The sequence below is a fragment of the Anthonomus grandis genome, chromosome 19 (genome assembly GCF_022605725.1).
Source record: "Anthonomus grandis grandis chromosome 19, icAntGran1.3, whole genome shotgun sequence".
NCBI lineage: Eukaryota > Metazoa > Arthropoda > Insecta > Coleoptera > Curculionidae > Anthonomus > Anthonomus grandis.
Genome location: NC_065564.1, coordinates 661,428 through 680,538, shown reverse-complemented (window position 1 = coordinate 680,538; position 19,111 = coordinate 661,428). Strand labels below are relative to the sequence as shown.

The window sequence follows — 19,111 nt, the reverse complement described above, 5'->3', positions numbered from 1 at the left end:
GAGGGTAAAAATAAAACACAAAAACAACAAACTTTATTGTGCCCTAACCAACACAATATGATTAGGGAAAGAAAACTTAATTTTTCAAATTTAAAACATGTTTTTATTGTCAATAATACAATATATACATATATATAAATAAATACAAAATAAACAATTAAATTATATAATAAGGTAAAGGTATATGGTCCAGTCTCTGCTATCGAGAAGTGGCCTCTGGTGACTTCTTGAAACAAAACAAAGAGTCTGCAGCTTCGACACCATTTGAGAGATGGAAAAACAGCTTCATCCTGGAGCACTGTTGGTCTGTACAATTACATACTCAAAGAAAACAATATAATAAAGGATCTTCTATTTTACGACATCATTTATATAAAACAATAAAATTTGTAAAAGATATTATACACATAAACACACACTCACTACAGAATAAGCACAAGAAAAGCACAAAAATAAGCACTACCGATGTCAAAGCGAGCAAATATACAAGCAAAAGGCACTTTAGAGCACCCTGTATACCTTCAAAGAGAAGATATACATAATAACAATTAAAAACATTAAAAATGTACGCAAATATGTACAAAGTTTCATTTCTTTATTTTTTTTTATTAAGCAGCATTGGCAAATTTAAAATTAATAAGCACAAATTGCATATAAAAATGTATATTTCACTCGTACAATTAAAAGGAAGCAGGAAATTAAAAAAAAAATTAAAATTCGAGGGATTTAATAAAATTTTCATGAAAAATCAATAAAAAAATTAAATAAAACCCAAAAAACACCATCAAAAAAACGTAAATCCGCCCCATTTAAAACGTTTCAATAAATATCGATAATAATATCGATTTCCCATAAGGCCCGAAAACGATGGCGGCCATTTTGCCGTCCCAATGGTGGTTGATGACGCCAGCACGCAAACGAGGTCAACGAACCCCGTTGAAAAATGAAAATTTGTTCACGCGAATTTCCACCAAAAAAAATTAGCCCCCCTACTGAATTATACGTCAAAATGAAGCCCTCGATGCATAGAACACGATTCGAGCGCTTTATTTTGTGCAACCGAAAAATTTGCCCAATTATTGCGAAAAAACGACTTTCCAACCAGGAACCAAGGAACGATCAAAAAACGATTATCTTACCTGGCCGTTTTTGTATAGAAGAAACAGGTGCGCACCCACGAAAATTACATCAAAATGAAGCTCGCAGTTTAGAGAACACTTTTCACATGTTTTTTACATTTAATCCCCACTTTTCCCGATTTCCCGGATGATTTTCCGGGAGCTTCCCCCCAATTTTAGCAACCAGTTCCCCAAGTTCTCTAATGGCGCCTGGCATGCGCATTAAGACTCCTTGTTTCGGAGCCTGTCACAAGAGAGAGCGAGAGAGAGATACTGCCAGGAGCTTGTGCGCATAAAACGGCACACGAAATATTTTTTGGTTATGTTCATATTTACATTACCATAAAAACAAATATAGCAAACAAACTCAAGAATTTTGCATAAAACCAAAGTTGGATACATGAAATTAAAGCTGGTTTCATCCCTTTTAAGAATATGTATGGCACTTTAGGGTTTCGTGCAAGAAATAGCCAAATAATTGAAAGTACAACTGACAGGTCCAACTTTCCGAGACCACCATACCCAACACCAAAAATGGAATATTTGGACTTCTGATCGTTCAATTTCCATGATTTTGGTACTGACAGATTTGGAAGAACATTCTGAAGCTTTGAAGACATCAATAATTGAAATTGATTGAGGAGAACTGACTTTATGTGGACACTTGAATGAAAGTCTGTTAGTCGAGACCAGTTTTGATACAAAGTGGCATAACTTTTGTTCTTTTCATCAGATTTGCTTGATTTTGATGTTGATACCTTTAGAAGAACGTTCTGCAGCTTTAGAGACATAAATCATTGAAATTGGTTTAGTAGAATTGTTTTTATGTACAAATTTGTTGAAAGTCCACTGAGAAAATGCTCTCTGGGTACAAAGTGGAATAACTTCTGTTCTATTCATCAGATTTCCTTGATTTTAGTTTTGAAAGCTGAAGAAGACTTCAAAGAATCTTTTAAAACCAAAATCAACCCGATCTGACCACCAGAAGTGGAGTTATGACCCAAGTTACCTCAGACTGTCTTTTTTCTTGGACATGATTTACAAAAACCTGGATAAAAAAGGTTCTAATGGATGGATTTCCATGATTGTTTTAGTGAAAGCTGAAGAACAGTTCAAAGAATCTTTTAAAACAAAAATCAACCCGATCTGACCACCAGAAGTGGAGTTATGACCCAAGTTACCTCAGACTGTCTTTTCCCTTGGACATGCTTTACAAAAACCTGGATAAAAAAGGTTCTAATGGATGGATTTCCATGATTGTTTTAGTGAAAGCTGAAGAACAGTTCAAAGAATCTTTTAAAACAAAAATCAACCCGATCTGACCACCAGAAGTGGAGTTATGACCCAAGTTACCTCAGACTGTCTTTTTTCTTGGACATGATTTACAAAAACCTGGATAAAAAAGGTTCTAATGGATGGATTTCCATGATTGTTTTAGTGAAAGCTGAAGAACAGTTCAAAGAATCTTTTAAAACAAAAATCAACCCGATCTGACCACCAGAAGTGGAGTTATGACCCAAGTTACCTCAGACTGTCTTTTTTCTTGGACATGATTTACAAAAACCTGGATAAAAAAGGTTCTAATGGATGGATTTCCATGATTGTTTTAGTGAAAGCTGAAGAGGACTTCAAAGAATCTTTTAAAACAAAAATCAACTCGATCTGACTACCAGAAGTAAAGTTATGACCCAAGTTACCTCAGACTGTCTTTTTTCTTGCACATGATTTACAAAAACCTGGATAAAAAAGGTTCTAATGGATGGATTTCCATGATTGTTTTAGTGAAAGCTGAAGAACAGTTCAAAGAATCTTTTAAAACAAAAATCAACCCGATCTGACCACCAGAAGTGGAGTTATGACCCAAGTTACCTCAGACTGTCTTTTTTCTTGGACATGATTTACAAAAACCTGGATAAAAAAGGTTCTAATGAATGGATTTCCATGATTGTTTTAGTGAAAGCTGAAGAAGACTTCAAAGAATCTTTTAAAACAAAAATCAATCCGATCTGACCACCAGAAATGGAGTTATGACCCAAGTTACCTCAGACTGTCTTTTTTATTGCACATGATTTACAAAAACCTGGATAAAAAAGGTTCTAATGGATGGATTTCCATGATTGTTTTAGTGAAAGCTGAAGAGGACTTCAAAGAATCTTTTAAAACAAAAATCAACTCGATCTGACTACCAGAAGTAAAGTTATGACCCAAGTTACCTCAGACTGTCTTTTTTCTTGCACATGATTTACAAAAACCTGGATAAAAAAGGTTCTAATGGATGGATTTCCATGATTGTTTTAGTGAAAGCTGAAGAACACTTCAGAGAATCTTTTAAAACAAAAATCAACCCGATCTGACCACCAGAAGTGGAGTTATGACCAAAGTTACCTCAGACTGTCTTTTTTCTTGGACATGATTTACAAAAACCTGGATAAAAAAGGTTCTAATGGATGGATTTCCATGATTGTTTTAGTGAAAGCTGAAGAAGACTTCAAAGAATCTTTTAAAACAAAAATCAATCCGATCTGACCACTAGGAGTGGAGTTATGACCCAAGTTACCTCAGACTGTCTTTTTTCTTGGACATGATTTACAAAAACCTGGATAAAAAAGGTTCTAATGTATGGATTTCCATGATTGTTTTAGTGAAAGCTGAAGAACACTTCAGAGAATCTTTTAAAACAAAAATCAACCCGATCTGACCACCAGAAGTGGAGTTATGACCAAAGTTACCTCAGACTGTCTTTTTTCTTGGACATGATTTACAAAAACCTGGATAAAAAAGGTTCTAATGGATGGATTTCCATGATTGTTTTAGTGAAAGCTGAAGAAGACTTCAAAGAATCTTTTAAAACAAAAATCAACCCGATCTGACCACCAGAAGTGAAGTTATGACCCCAGTTACCTCAAACTGTCTTTTTTATTGCACATGATTTACAAAAACCTGGATAAAAAAGGTTCTAATGGATGGATTTCCATGATTCTTTCAACGAAAGCTTAAGAACACTTCAAAGAATCTTTTAAAACAAAAATCAACCCGATCTGACCACCAGAAGTGGAGTTATGACCCAAGTTACCTCAGACTCTTTTTTCTTGCACATGATTTACAAAAACCTGGATAAAAAAGGTTCTAATGGATGGATTTCCATGATTGTTTTAGTGAAAGTTGAAGAAGACTTCAAAGAATCTTTTAAAACAAAAATCAATCCGATCTGACTACCAGAAGTAAAGTTATGACCCAAGTTACCTCAGACTGTCTTTTTTCTTGGACATGATTTACAAAAACCTGGATAAAAAAGGTTCTAATGGATGGATTTCCATGATTCTTTCAGTGAAAGCTGAAGAACGCTTCAGAGAATCTTTTAAAACAAAAATCAACCCGATCTGACCACCAGAAGTGGAGTTATGACCCAAGTTACCTCAGACTGTCTTTTCCCTTGGACATGATTTACAAAAACCTGGATAAAAAAGGTTCTAATGGATGGATTTCCATGATAAAGGGAAAAATTGGAAAATGTGTTCCCCCTCCAACAATAACAACACAACAAAATACATACATTAAAAACAATAAATAAATAAATGTACAAACCTTGACGCTCCTTTACAGAGCAATAAATCTTGAAGAGGGTAAAAATAAAACACAAAAACAACAAACTTTATTGTGCCCTAACCCAACAATACGATTAGGGAAATCAAACACAAGTCAATCAGATTTAAAACATAATTTATTATAACGCCCATATAAACAAATACAACATAATATAATCACATAATAATAAAAATAGAACATAATCTTCCTAATGATGATCTGCAGCTGCTAAAAGCCCCTCTGCCCCCTTTGTTCCTTCGAGGAGTGTCCCTGATGATGTTGATTCTTACAACGAAACCCTGAGGATCCTCCGGAGCAGTTGCTTATGAAAAATTGTCCTGAATCACTATTTGGTCTGTACTGTGTTACACTCTTAGTTTGATGATTACTTCTTGTCGACACTCAAAGATTAGCATCACACTACTCATATAACATATTATAAAACAATAAAATTGATTATATATATATATATATAAACACACACAAAACCATCACAAAAGGCACAACACAAGCACAAATAGGTCCATGCTTTAGAACACCTTGTATATATCATAAGAGGGATATAAACATAAGACATGTTTATATCAAATATATACAAGGTGTCCAAATTAAAACCACGTCATAAGAAACGAGTGAGAAAAGGAAACGATTGCATTATACTTAGAGAAAAGTACTGTTGCCAGTTATTATTGAAATAGTGTCATTTTAAAGAGAAATTCTTATTGCAACCTGTAATTGTTTAAAATATTGTTTTTTTTATTTAAATTTTAAATGAAAAGTGAGGTTCTCCCTAGAGAAAGCAGCAATAGAGTTAATTAATAAATAAAAATAGACACAAGTTTTAAATTAATCAGTAAAAAGTCCGAACACCAAGAGAATGTTAGGTACTCACTTCCAATCATCTTCTCGTCTTTTTCTGTCTTGTGTTCTCCTCTGGACCCTCGATGACTCCCAGAGGGACTTTTACACCATAGTTGCCATGCCTTTTGAAGTTATTTCTGCAGAAAAGGAGAGAAATCATTGAAAATAAATAAAGAAAACACGGCCTCTTATGTAAAATCAATGATAATATTGATTTTACATAAGGCCCTAATGATGGTGGCCATTTTGTTCTTCATAAGGGTCATCGACCCCCGTGAAAAAGGAAAAACTTTTCACACGAATTTCTATGAAAAAACCTCATGCCCCCCTAGTGAATTATACATCAAAATTAAGCCCTCGATTCACAGAACACGATTCAGGCACTTTTTTTTATGCAACCGAGAATTTGGCCTCTATTTGCCAAAAAACCACTTTGCAACAAAGGACAAAGGAACGATCAAGAAACGATTATCTTACCTAGCGATTTACTATTGAGAAAACCGGTGCACACCGATGAAAATTACATCAAAACGAAGCTGGCGGTTTAGAGAACACTTTTCAAGCACTTTTCGCTATTGATTCCCACTTTTCCCGATTTCCCGGATGATTTTCCAGGATCGATATTAGCAACCGGTGCACGAATCACCCTGACTTTTGCCATTGGGCATGCGCATTCGGAGCCTGTCACAAAATAGAGCGAGAGAGGGATATTTTCGCTGTATGTACTACCAACCGAAATTTCTGTTTGTAAAAATTTGGTTATGTTTGTGTTTATATTACCATAAAAATAAATACAACAACAACAAACAAAGGAAGTTTCTTCCAAGGATTTCGCGTGTGCCCCAAAGTTGGGTGCCTGGAATTAGAGCTGGTTTGATCCTCTTTAAGAATATGTATGGCACTTTAAGGTTTCCTGCAAGAAATAGTCAAAAATTTGTAGGTACAACTGACAAGTCCAACTTTCCGAGACCATCATACCCAGCACCCAAAATGGAATATCTTGACTTCTGATCATTCAATTTCCATGATTTTGGTACTGAAAGATTTGGAAGAACATTCTGAAGCTTTGAAGACATCAATGATTGAAATTGGTTGAGGAGAACTGTCTTTATGTGGACACTTGAATGAAAATCTGTTAGTCGAGACCAGTTTTGATACAAAGTGGAATAACTTCTGTTCTTTTCATCAGATTTGCTTGATTTTGGTGTTGATAGCTTTAGAAGAATGTTTTGCAACTTTGAAGACATAAATGATCCAAATTGGTTGAGTAGAACTGACTTTATTCATAAATATGTTAAAGTACACCACTAAGAGACCCTCAATAGGTACAAAGTGGCATAACTTTTGTTCTATTCATCAGATTTGCTTGATTTTGGTATTGATAGCTTTAGAAGAACGTTCTGCAGCTTTAGAGACATAAATCATTGAAATTGGTTTGGTAGAATTCTTTTTAAGTACAAATTTGTTGAAAGCCTACCGAGAAAAATCCTCTCTGGGTACAAAGTGGAATAACTTCAGTTGTATTCATCAGATTTGCTTCATTTTGGTCTTGAAAGATTGAGAAGAACATTCTGCAACTTTGAAGACATAAATGACCGAAATTGGTTGAGTAGAACTGACTTTATTCATAATTATGTTAAAGTACAGCACTAAGAGACCCTCAATGGGTACTAAGTGGAATAACTTCTGTTCTATTCATCAGATTTTCTTGATTTTTGTCTTGAAAGATTAAAAAGAACGTTCTGCAACTTTGAAGACATAAATGATCCAAATGGGTTGAGTAGAACTGACTTTATTCATAACTATGTTAAAGTCCACCACCAAGAGACCCTCAATAGGTACAAACTGCAATAACTTCTGTTCTATTCCGCAGATTTGCTTGATTTTTGTCTTGAAAGATTAAGAAGAATGTTTTGCAACTTTGAAGACATAAATGATGCAAATTGGTTGAGTAGAACTGACTTTATTCATAAATATGTTAAAGTACACCACTAAGAGACCCTCAATAGGTACACAGTGGCATAACTTTTGTTCTATTTATCAGATTTGCTAGATTTTGGTCTTGAAAGGTTGAGAAGAACGTTCTGCAACTTTGAAGACATAAATGATCCAAATTGGTTGAGTAGAACTGACTTTATTCATAATTATGTTATAGTCCACCACTAAGAGACCCTCAATGGGTAAAAAGTGGAATAACTTCTATTCTATTCATCAGATTTGCTTGATTTTGGCCTTGGAAGATTAAGAAGAACGTTCTGCAACTTTAAAGACATAAATGATCCAAATTGGTTGAGTAGAACTAATTTTATTCATAATTATGTTAAAGTCCACCACCAAGAGACCCTCAATGGGTACAAAGTGCAATAACTCTGGTTCTATTCATCAGATTTGCTTAATTTTGGTCTTGAAAGATTGAGAAGAACGTTCTGCAACTTTAAAGACATAAATGACCGAAATTGGTTGAGTAGAACTGACTGTATTCAAAAATATGTTAAAGTCCACCACCAAGAGACCCTCAATGGGTACACAGTGGCATAACTTTTGTTCTATTCATCAGATTTGCTTGATTTTGGTCTTGAAAGCTTCAGAGGAGTATTCTGCAACTTTAAAGACTTGAATCATTAAAATCGGTTCAGAAAAACTGACTATATCAATCGATTTATTAAAGTTTACCTGAGAGAACTGTCTTTTGATACAAAGTGCAATAACTCTTGTTCTTTTTATCAGATTTGCTTGATTTTGGCCTTGAGAGCTTGAGAAGAACGTTCTTCTTCAACTACGAAGACATAAATCATTCAAATCAGATCAACAGAACCGACTTTATCTATTAATAACCCTCAAGAGAATCCCCTGTTAGTGTAAGATGGAAAATATTATTCATTTATGACCAGAATTTGTTGATTTTAGTCTCTAATGCTTGCAAACAGTATTCTACCTTCTTGAAAGGATACAATATCTCATATGTCATATGCTTAATAGACTTATGCTAAACATCTTCAATCCTATTGATAGTGAGACCATAATATATTAGCAAAATCAGGATGAAATCCGACCAGAGATTATACTACTGAAGTCTCTACAAAGTCCAACATTCTGTTTGCCTTAGATGTAATATAATCAAGGAGTAATGAGAAAAATGCTAGATTATGGTCCAAGTAGACCCCCAAGACCTTTTACCAAGTCAACAGCGTTAAATCGTTAGCAAATAGGGGATATTTCAACTTCAGGAGAAGAACAACCTGAAGAAGCCTTGAGGCATTGAGACAAGCAACCAGCAACCTGAAGTTGGTGCTCATTATTGCTTAAATATTATATGATTTAAACCAAAAAAACAAGGCAACAAGTGATGCCAAGTTTTGACAATTGATGAATCAAGATTTAACAATAAAAGGCTCTAGTAAAATCAGTATAAGTGGCATATATGCCTTGTGGTCTTCATGGAATAAAAGACCACCGATAAATCTTCTATTTTTTAAGGAACAGAGAACATCAGTAGCAGTTAACTCTTGCTATTCTTACTGCAACACATCCAGAGGATAATCTAGATGCAAGATTTGATCTTTAAATCAGCAAGGGAACCTACAGTTTTCTTTCTTGCTTGCAACGTCACACTCAAACCCCACAATAAATAAAGGTTTTACCAACACATTGAACACAAGGGTATTTGAAGCACACCCCCTCTATAAAATCCAACTCCATAATGAAATCATGACTCTTTAGGAATCCCTTGTATGGTGGTATAAAACTGGACCACTTTGCCTTGCAGTCTTAATGAGCTTAAATCATTTACATACAGCAAAAATAATTACACTGAACCTTGAGGTACTCCAGATTCAAAGGATTTAGGATCATACAAGGATCCTGTATACTGTAACTCTCTGGGCAGGATTTGATACTATTAGATCTACACACATCAAATGCCTTGGATAAATCACAAAACACTTCTCCAATAAGCTGAAAACAGCACCATGGCTATTATATTGTGCAAGTTTTTCAACTATCTAGGGTAGAGGGTAGATAGAATGGAAATTGGATGGAAATTACAAGGCTCATGAAAGATAACCACTGTCTCTCTTAATCTCTCACATTAGGGAAAAATGCCAGGAATTGTTTGAATGTCATTCAATGCCAAGTGAGGCAAAAGGAGTAGTAACTTTGAAGATACTCCATCACCTTCAGATGATTTATTTATTTATTCACTAACATGAGCACTGAAACCAGTATCAACCGTCTATAGTTTTTGTATCATTAAAGATGGGGTCCTTGCCTCCTTTACCTGTCTTTAGTGCCGCAATAAGAAAGGGCACAAACACAGGTCACATGTATATATTTGATACTATAGCAGCATCAAATAAGCACCTATTTGTTGAGGTATTAGTTACTAGTTACATGGGTTTCCTTTGCATTTATTTATTTATTTATTGATATTGTTGCCAAAGAAGAATGAGGCATTTTGGCTGCTGGTATTGGAGATACCGAGGAGAAATGATGTGCGAATAAATCAGGAATAAAAAAAAACTAATCAAGATGGTGTCTAAAAGGAAAACGGGACTAGTTCCCTTAATTTCCCATCGATTTTCATGAAAATTGCATTGATGCAAAGGGTATTTAATTTAGAACAATAAATATATCTACAAAAAAAATAAAAAATTGGAAATTTCCAGAGTTAAAGGGGTATTTTCAAAAATATGACAAAATATCGAAGGTGGTGTCTAAGAGGAAAACTGGACTAGTTCCCTTAATTTCCAACCGATTTTCATGAAAATTGCATTAATGCAAAGAGAATTTAATTTAGAACAATAAATGTATCTACAAAAAAAATCAAAAATTGGAAATTTCCAGAGTTAAAGGGGGATTTTCAAAGATATGACAAAATATCGAAGGTGTCTAAAAGGAAAACGGGACTAGTTTCCTTAATTTCCCACCGATTTTCATGAAAATTGCATTGATGCAAAGGGTATTTAATTTAGAACAATAAATGTATCTACAAAAAAAATAAAAAATTGGAAATTTCCAGAGTTAAAGGGGTATTTTCAAAAATATGACAAAATATCGAAGGTGGTGTCTAAGAGGAAAACTGGACTAGTTCCCTTAATTTCCAACCGATTTTCATGAAAATTGCATTGATGCAAAGGGTATTTAATTTAGAACAATAAATGTATCTACAAAAAAAATTAAAAATTGGAAATTTCTAGAGTTACAGGGGTATTTTTAAAAATATGATAAAGTATAAAGGGTGTCTAAGAGGAAAACTGGACCAGTTTCCTTAATTTCCCACCGATTTTCATGAAAATTGCATTGATACAAAGGGTATTTAATTTAGAACAATAAATGTATCTACAAAAAAAATAAAAAATTGGAAATTTCCAGAGTTAAAGGGGTATTTTCAAAAATATGACAAAATATCGAAGGTGGTGTCTAAGAGGAAAACTGGACTAGTTCCCTTAATTTCCAACCGATTTTCATGAAAATTGCATTGATGCAAAGGGTATTTAATTTAGAACAATAAATGTATCTACAAAAAAAATTAAAAATTGGAAATTTCTAGAGTTACAGGGGTATTTTTAAAAATATGATAAAGTATAAAGGGTGTCTAAGAGGAAAACTGGACCAGTTTCCTTAATTTCCCACCGATTTTCATGAAAATTGCATTGATACAAAGGGTATTTAATTTAGAACAATAAATGTATCTACAAAAAAAATTAAAAATTGGAAATTTCTAGAGTTACAGGGGTATTTTCAAAAATATGACAAAGTATAAAGGGTGTCTAAGAGGAAAACTGGACCAGTTCCCTTAATTTCCCACAGATTTTCATGAAAATTGCATTGATACAAAGGGTATTTAATTTAGAACAATAAATGTATCTACAAAAAAAATAAAAAATTGGAAATTTCCAGAGTTTTTCAAAAAATATGACAGGGAGATGATTGGAGTGAATTGGAGAGTTATTTATGAGCACTTGAAAGTTGGATATGATTCAATGATAAAGCTGTTGACCCCCAGTTAGTTTTACCCGGAAAAAATGTATTTAGAGTTAGATTTTGGCAAGTTTGTTGGTAGTAGAAAATAGTGAAGGGATTGTGTTCTATTATCGCCAATTTTCATGGAAATCCATTAAATGGTGAATTATTTATAGACTGGGAAAGTTGGCTGTGAAAAAATGGCGAATGCGCCGACCCTCGGTTACTTTCACCTAGTTTAAATGCCTTTAGGATTAAACTTTGATTGGTTTGTTGGTGGCGGATAATGACGGGAAGATGCAGCTCCATTATCACCAATTTTCATTAAAATCCGTGAATTTGTGAATTACTTATAAGCAGTTGAAAGTTGGGTATGATCAAATAGAAAGGGTCTTAACCCGAGTTAGTTTTATCCAGCTAAAATGCCCTCAGAGTTATTTTTTGACTACTTTGGTAGTAGTGAGTAATGATGCAAGGATTTAGCGTTTTATTAGCACCAATTTTCATTAAAAATTCATAAATTGACAAATGATTTATAGGTTAACGAAGTTGGCTATTAAGAAATGGCGACCTACACATACTTTTACCTCGTTTAAATGCCTTTAGGATTAAAATTTGATTGGTTTGTTGGTGGCGGATAATGATGGGAAGATGCAGCTCTATTATCCTCAATTTCTATGGAAAATCATGAATTGGAGAGTTATTTATAAGCAGTTGAAAGTTGGCCATGGTGAAGCTGTTGACCCCCAGTTAGTTTTACCCGGAAAAAAATGTATTTAGAGTTAGATTTTGGCAAGTTTGTTGGTAGTGGGAGATAGTCGAAGGATTCTGCTCTATTATCAGCAATTTTCATGGAAATCCATTGAATGGTGAATTATTTATAGACTGGGAAAGTTGGCTGTGAAAAAATGGCGAAGGCGCCGACCCTCGGTTACTTTCACCTAGTTTAAAAGATTCCAGGGAGATTTTCAAAAATATGACAAAATATCGAAGGTGGTGTCTAAGAAAAAAACTGGAATAGCTTGCTTAGTTTCCAACCGATTTTCATGAAAATTGGATTGATGTAAAGGGTATTTAATTAAGAACAATAAATGTATCTACAAAAAAATCAAAAATTGGAAATTTCCAGAGTTAAAGGGGGATTTTTAAAAATATGACAAATTATCGAAGGCGTCTAAGAGGAAAACTGGTGTAGTTCTCTTAATTTCCAACCGATTTTCATGAAAATTGAATTGATGCAAGGGGTTTTTAATTTGGAACAATAAATGTATCTACAAAAAAAATCAAAAATTGGAAATTTCCAGAGTTAAAGAGGGATTTTCAAAAATATGACAAAATATCAAAGTTGTGTAAAAGGTAAACTGGACCAGTTTCCTTAATTTCCCACCGATTTTCATAAAAATTGTATTGATGCAAAGGGTATTTAATTTAAAACAATAAATGTATCTACAAAAAAAATAAAAAATTGGAAATTTCCAGAGTTAAAGAGGATTTTCAAAAATATGACAAAATATCGAAGGTGTCTTGAAGAGGAAAACTGGACTAGCTCCCTTAATTTCCCACCGATTTTCATGAAAATTTCATTGATGCAAAGGGTATTTAATTTAAAACAATAAATGTATCTACAAAAAAAATCAAAAATTGGAAATTTCCAGAGTTAAAGAGGATTTTCAAAAATATGACAAAATATCGAAGGTGTCTTGAAGAGGAAAACTGGACTAGCTCCCTTAATTTCCCACCGATTTTCATGAAAATTGCATTGATGCAAAGGGTATTTAATTTAAAACAATAAATGTATCTACAAAAAAAATAAAAAATTGGAAATTTCCAGAGTTAAAGAGGATTTTCAAAAATATGACAAAATATCGAAGGTGTCTTGAAGAGGAAAACTGGACTAGCTCCCTTAATTTCCCACCGATTTTCATGAAAATTTCATTGATGCAAAGGGTATTTAATTTAGAACAATAAATGTATCTACAAAAAAAATTAAAAATTGGAAATTTTCAGAGTTACGGGGGTATTCTCAAAAATATGACAAATTATCGAAGGTGTCTAAGAGGAAAACTGGACTAGTTCCCTCAATTTCCCACCGATTTTCATGAAAATTGCATTGATGCAAAGGGTATTTAATTTAAAACAATAAATGTATCTACAAAAAAAATCAAAAATTGGAAATTTCCAGAGTTAAAGAGGATTTTCAAAAATATGACAAAATATCGAAGGTGTCTTGAAGAGGAAAACTGGACTAGCTCCCTTAATTTCCCACCGATTTTCATGAAAATTTCATTGATGCAAAGGGTATTTAATTTAAAACAATAAATGTATCTACAAAAAAAATCAAAAATTGGAAATTTCCAGAGTTAAAGAGGATTTTCAAAAATATGACAAAATATCGAAGGTGTCTTGAAGAGGAAAACTGGACTAGCTCCCTTAATTTCCCACCGATTTTCATGAAAATTGCATTGATGCAAAGGGTATTTAATTTAAAACAATAAATGTATCTACAAAAAAAATCAAAAATTGGAAATTTCCAGAGTTAAAGAGGATTTTCAAAAATATGACAAAATATCGAAGGTGTCTTGAAGAGGAAAACTGGACTAGCTCCCTTAATTTCCCACCGATTTTCATGAAAATTTCATTGATGCAAAGGGTATTTAATTTAGAACAATAAATGTATCTACAAAAAAAATTAAAAATTGGAAATTTTCAGAGTTACGGGGGTATTCTCAAAAATATGACAAATTATCGAAGGTGTCTAAGAGGAAAACTGGACTAGTTCCCTCAATTTCCCACCGATTTTCATGAAAATTGCATTGATGCAAAGGGTATTTAATTCAAAACAATAAATGTATCTACAAAAAAAATCAAAAATTGGAAATTTCCAGAGTTAAAGAGGGATTTTCAAAAATATGACAAAATATTGAAGGTGGTGTCTAAGAGAAAAACTGGGCTAGCTCCCTTAATTTCCCACCGATTTTCATGAAAATTGCATTGATGCAAAGGGTATTTAATTTAAAACAATAAATGTATCTACAAAAAAAATGAAAAATTGGAAATTTCTAGGGTTAAAGGGGGATTTTCAAAAATATGACAAAATATTGAAGGTGGTGTCTAAGAGAAAAACTGGACTAGCTCCCTTAATTTCCCACCGATTTTCATGAAAATTTCATTGATGCAAAGGGTATTTAATTTAGAACAATAAATGTATCTACAAAAAAAATTAAAAATTGGAAATTTTCAGAGTTACGGGGGTATTCTCAAAAATATGACAAATTATCGAAGGTGTCTAAGAGGAAAACTGGACTAGTTCCCTCAATTTCCCACCGATTTTCATGAAAATTGCATTGATGCAAAGGGTATTTAATTTAAAACAATAAATGTATCTACAAAAAAAATCAGAAATTGGAAATTTCCAGAGTTAAAGGGGGATTTTCAAAAATATGACAAAATATTGAAGGTGGTGTCTAAGAGAAAAACTGGACTAGCTCCCTTAATTTCCCACCGATTTTCATGAAAATTGCATTGATGCAAAGGGTATTTAATTTAAAACAATAAATGTATCTACAAAAAAAATGAAAAATTGGAAATTTCCAGGGTTAAAGGGGGATTTTCAAAAATATGACAAAATATTGAAGGTGGTGTCTAAGAGAAAAACTGGGCTAGCTCCCTTAATTTCCCACCGATTTTCATAAAAATTGCATTGATGCAAAGGGTTTTTAATTTAGAACAATAAATGTATCTACAAAAAAAATCAAAAATTGGAAATTTCCAGAGTTAAAGGGGTATTTTCAAGAATATGACAAAATATCGAAGGTGGTGTCTAAGAGGAAAACTGGACTAGTTCCCTTAATTTCCAACCGATTTTCATGAAAATTGCATTGATGCAAAGGGTATTTAATTTAGAACAATAAACGTATCTATAAAAAAAATCAAAAATTGGAAATTTCCAGAGTTAAAGGGGGATTTTCAAAAATATGACAAAATATCGAAGGTGGTGTCTAAGAGGAAAACTGGTCTAGTTCCCTTAATTTCCAACCGATTTTCATGAAAATTGCATTGATGCAAAGGGTATTTAATTTAAAACAAAAAACGTATCTATGAAAATTTGGGAAAACTGGAAAATCACAGAGAAAAATTGGAAAATTGAAAAATGTGGTCCCCTCCATTAATAACAAAAAAAAATATATAAAATTCATTAGAAAAAATAACAAATCAAATAAATAAATGTACAAACCTTGAAGCTCCTTTACAGAGCAATAAATCTTGAAGAGGGTAAAAATAAAACACAAACAACAAACTTTATTACCCCTAACCAACAATAATATGATTAGGGAAAGAAAACTCAATTTTTCAAATTTAAAGCATATTATTCTTATTGGTAATGGTACAATACATAAATAAATAAATAAATAAATAAATAATTAAATCATATATTAAGGAATAACTGTGGTCCAGTCATCTGCAACAACTACTCCCTTGCTTTCCAGAAGTTGTTCCTGGTGATTTTTTGAAACAAAACAAAGAGTCTACAGCTTCACTCTTTCTATGGAACCTCTATGGTGCAGTTGTTTATGGCAAATTGAGTTTCCTGGATCACTATTAAGTCTGTACAGTTACAGACTTAATAGTGATCCAGATAAATAACTTTATACACATAAGCACACACCCACTACACAAAACGCACAAAAATGAGCACTACCGATATCAAAGCGAAAAAATATACGAGGGATAGGCACTATAGGGTACTTTGCAACACCCTGTATACCTTCCAAGGAAAGATATACATAATACCAATTAAAAACATTAAAAATCATATCAAACATACGCAAATATATACAATTAAAAAAAAAACTTTATTGCAACCCTGCATTAATTTAAATCATACCTATTTTGTTCTTTTTTGTAAATGTTGCCAAACTTATATAAATTTATTTAATATTAAATTTCCCTTAATTGCAACACAGCATTATTTATATTATTAGGATAGTAGCTTCCTGTTAAGCAGCATTGCCAAATTTCAAATTAATAAGCCAAACTTGCAGATAAACAATAATTAATGTTGCTTACCACTAACCTCGAGGGAGAGGCATTTCCTTACATTTTCTTCTGGACACGTGATAACTGCAAGAGGGTTGACGCCGATGAAATTTGTGGTTATATCTACGTAAAAAGAGAAAAATAATTGAAAAAATCCTAAATCCACTCCATTTAACACAATTCAATGTAAAATCAATAATAAAATCGATTTTATTTAAAGGCCCAAATGATGGCGGCCATTTTGTCGTTCACGAAGGTCATCGACCCCCCAGTGAAAAACGAAAAACTTTTCACACGAATTTACGCGCGAAAAACTTACGCCCCCCAACGATATATACACCAAAATAAAGCCCTCGATTCATATAACACCATGCAACTACTGTTTTTCACGTAACTTCCGAATTTTCCGAGTCATCTCGGAAAAACCACTTCCCAAAGGACCGAAATCTTACCTCACTGTTTTTCCATAGAAAAAACAGGTGCGCACCCTCGAAAATTACATCAAAATGAAGCGGGCGCTTTAGAGAACACTTTTCGCACGTTTTTCATAATTAATTCGAACTTTTCCCGATTTCCCGAGCGTTTTTCCGGGAGCTCCCCCCCATTTCAAGGGTACCGCCGGACGTCTCCCTGGGAAAGGACCTCGGGAACCGAATGGCGAATGCGCTTTACGTTGCTCTTATCCGGAAGCTGTCAGATCTGTCGCTTGTCAGACTGGGACGCCCGCGGTGGCGTAAGGACGAACTAATTAATAATGACGATCACATAACCTCACAAATGGAAATGCCCCCGTAATAGGGACTTAAGACGCCTATTGCGGCCCCAAAAAGTGCGATTCGCTTGATTTTTTCGATAAAATCAATGAAAAACGATCCTTAGGTTTCCTGGGAAGTGTGTATTACCACTCAGCTGACATAAATTCCTATAAACATTAAGGACATGTTTAGGTCCTTAAGAACCAACTTTTCTCCTGGAAATTTCACATAAGCCCTAAAGTTTTATACATGAAATTGAAGCTGGTTTCACCCTCTTTAAGAATATGTGTAGCACTTTAGCCCTTATGCAATAAAAAGTGTGTTTTGTGAACAATTACAATAACCCGAGACCTCACCATACCCAAGTGTTACAAAACCAAATATCTGCCCCCTCTAGTAATGTTTTTTGCCTTATTTTTGTTCCTAAGTGGCTCTGACAGAACGTTCTGCAACTTTTGAAGAGCAAAGGAATCAATGTGGATGGATCGAAGTGGGTTTAGCCATAAATGTATAAAAAAATCTTTTCGAAGAAGCTTCTTTAAGTATGATGCACTATAACTTAGCTCCTAAGGAACCGATTTGAATGATTTTGGCCTTAAAAGCTTTGGAAGAGCATTCTGCAACTTTAAAGGTTGAATGAATCAATTTGGATAACTAGAACTGACTTTATCCAGAAATATGTGAAAAATCCCTTCAAAGTGCCTTGTTTTTCTATAATGTCACTTAACTTAGCTTCTAGTAAACCGATTTGGATGATTTTGGTCTTGAAAGCTTTGGAAGAGCATTCTAGAACTTTTAAAGGTTGAATGAATCAATTCGGATGAGTAGAACTGACTTTATCCAGAAATATGTAAAAAATCCCTTCAAACAGGTCTCTTTTTGTACAATGTCCTTTAACTCAGCTTCTAATAAACCGATTTGGATGATTTTGGTCTTAAAACGTTTGGAAGAGCATTCTAGAACTTTTAAAGGTTGAATGAATCAATTCGGATCGGTAGAACTGACTTTATCCAGAAATATGTAAAAAATCCCTTCCAAGAGGCCTTCATTTGTATAATGTCTTTTAACTCAGCTTCTAATAAACCGATTTAAATGATTTTGCTCTTAAAAGCTTTGAAAGAGCATTCTGCAACTTTTAAAAGTTGAATGAATCAATTCGGATGAGTATAATTGACTTTATCCAGAAATATGTAAAAAATCCCTTCAAAGTGCCTTGTTTTTGTATAATGTCCCTTAACTTAGCTTCTAATAAACCGATTTGGATGATTTTGATCTTAAAAGCTTTGGAAGAGCATTCTACAACTTTTAAAAGTTGAATGAATCAATTCGGATCAGTGGAACTGACTTTATCCAGAAATATGTAAAAAATCGATTTTAAGTACCTTGTTTTTGTATAATGCACTGTAACTTTGCTTCTAAGGAACTGATTTGGATGGATTTGGTCCTAAAACCTTTAGAAGGACATTCTGAAACTTTTAAGGCATGAATGAATCAATTCGGATGACTAGAACTGACTTTATCCAGAAATATGTAAAAAATCCCTTCAAAGTGCCTTGTTTTTGTATAATGTCCCTTAACTTAGCTTCTAGTAAACCGATTTGAATGATTTTGGTCTTAAAAGCTTTGAAAGGTCATTCTAGAACTTTTAAAGGTTGAATGTATCAATTCGGATCAGTAGAACTGACTTTATCCAGAAATATGTGAAAAATCCCTTCAAGCAGGTCTCTTTTTGTATAATGTCCTTTAACTCAGCTTCTAGTAAACCGATTTGAATGATTTTGGTCTTAAAACCTT

The 19,111-nt window shown here is 33.5% G+C and overlaps 3 long non-coding RNA genes across 11 annotated transcripts in view; 2 read left to right on the top strand and 1 right to left on the bottom strand.

Annotated features, from left to right (window-relative positions):
• LOC126747711 (uncharacterized) overlaps positions 1-19,111 on the top strand; it is a 52,183-nt gene that overhangs the window by 31,241 nt on the left and 1,831 nt on the right. The window lies entirely within an intron of this gene.
• LOC126747713 (uncharacterized) lies at positions 81-17,219 on the bottom strand. Of its 6 annotated transcripts, XR_007664349.1 has the most exons (7): positions 17,015-17,163; positions 16,593-16,685; positions 5,596-5,701; positions 4,534-5,025; positions 3,504-3,675; positions 1,140-2,299; positions 81-306 (listed from the first exon to the last, which is right to left on the bottom strand). It is a non-coding gene; the product is annotated as an uncharacterized LOC126747713 (long non-coding RNA). The 6 variants fall into 6 exon arrangements; XR_007664348.1 differs by lacking the exons at positions 81-306; positions 1,140-2,299 and adding an exon at positions 2,393-2,471 and having other exon boundaries at positions 2,816-3,675; XR_007664351.1 differs by lacking the exons at positions 81-306; positions 1,140-2,299 and adding an exon at positions 2,394-2,471 and having other exon boundaries at positions 3,160-3,675.
• On the top strand, positions 2,101-4,017 carry LOC126747714 (uncharacterized). Of its 4 annotated transcripts, XR_007664353.1 has the most exons (4): positions 2,530-2,695; positions 2,868-3,039; positions 3,384-3,555; positions 3,728-4,017. It is a non-coding gene; the product is annotated as an uncharacterized LOC126747714 (long non-coding RNA). The 4 variants fall into 4 exon arrangements; XR_007664356.1 differs by lacking the exons at positions 2,530-2,695; positions 2,868-3,039 and adding an exon at positions 2,101-2,179; XR_007664355.1 differs by lacking the exons at positions 2,530-2,695; positions 2,868-3,039 and adding an exon at positions 2,312-2,523.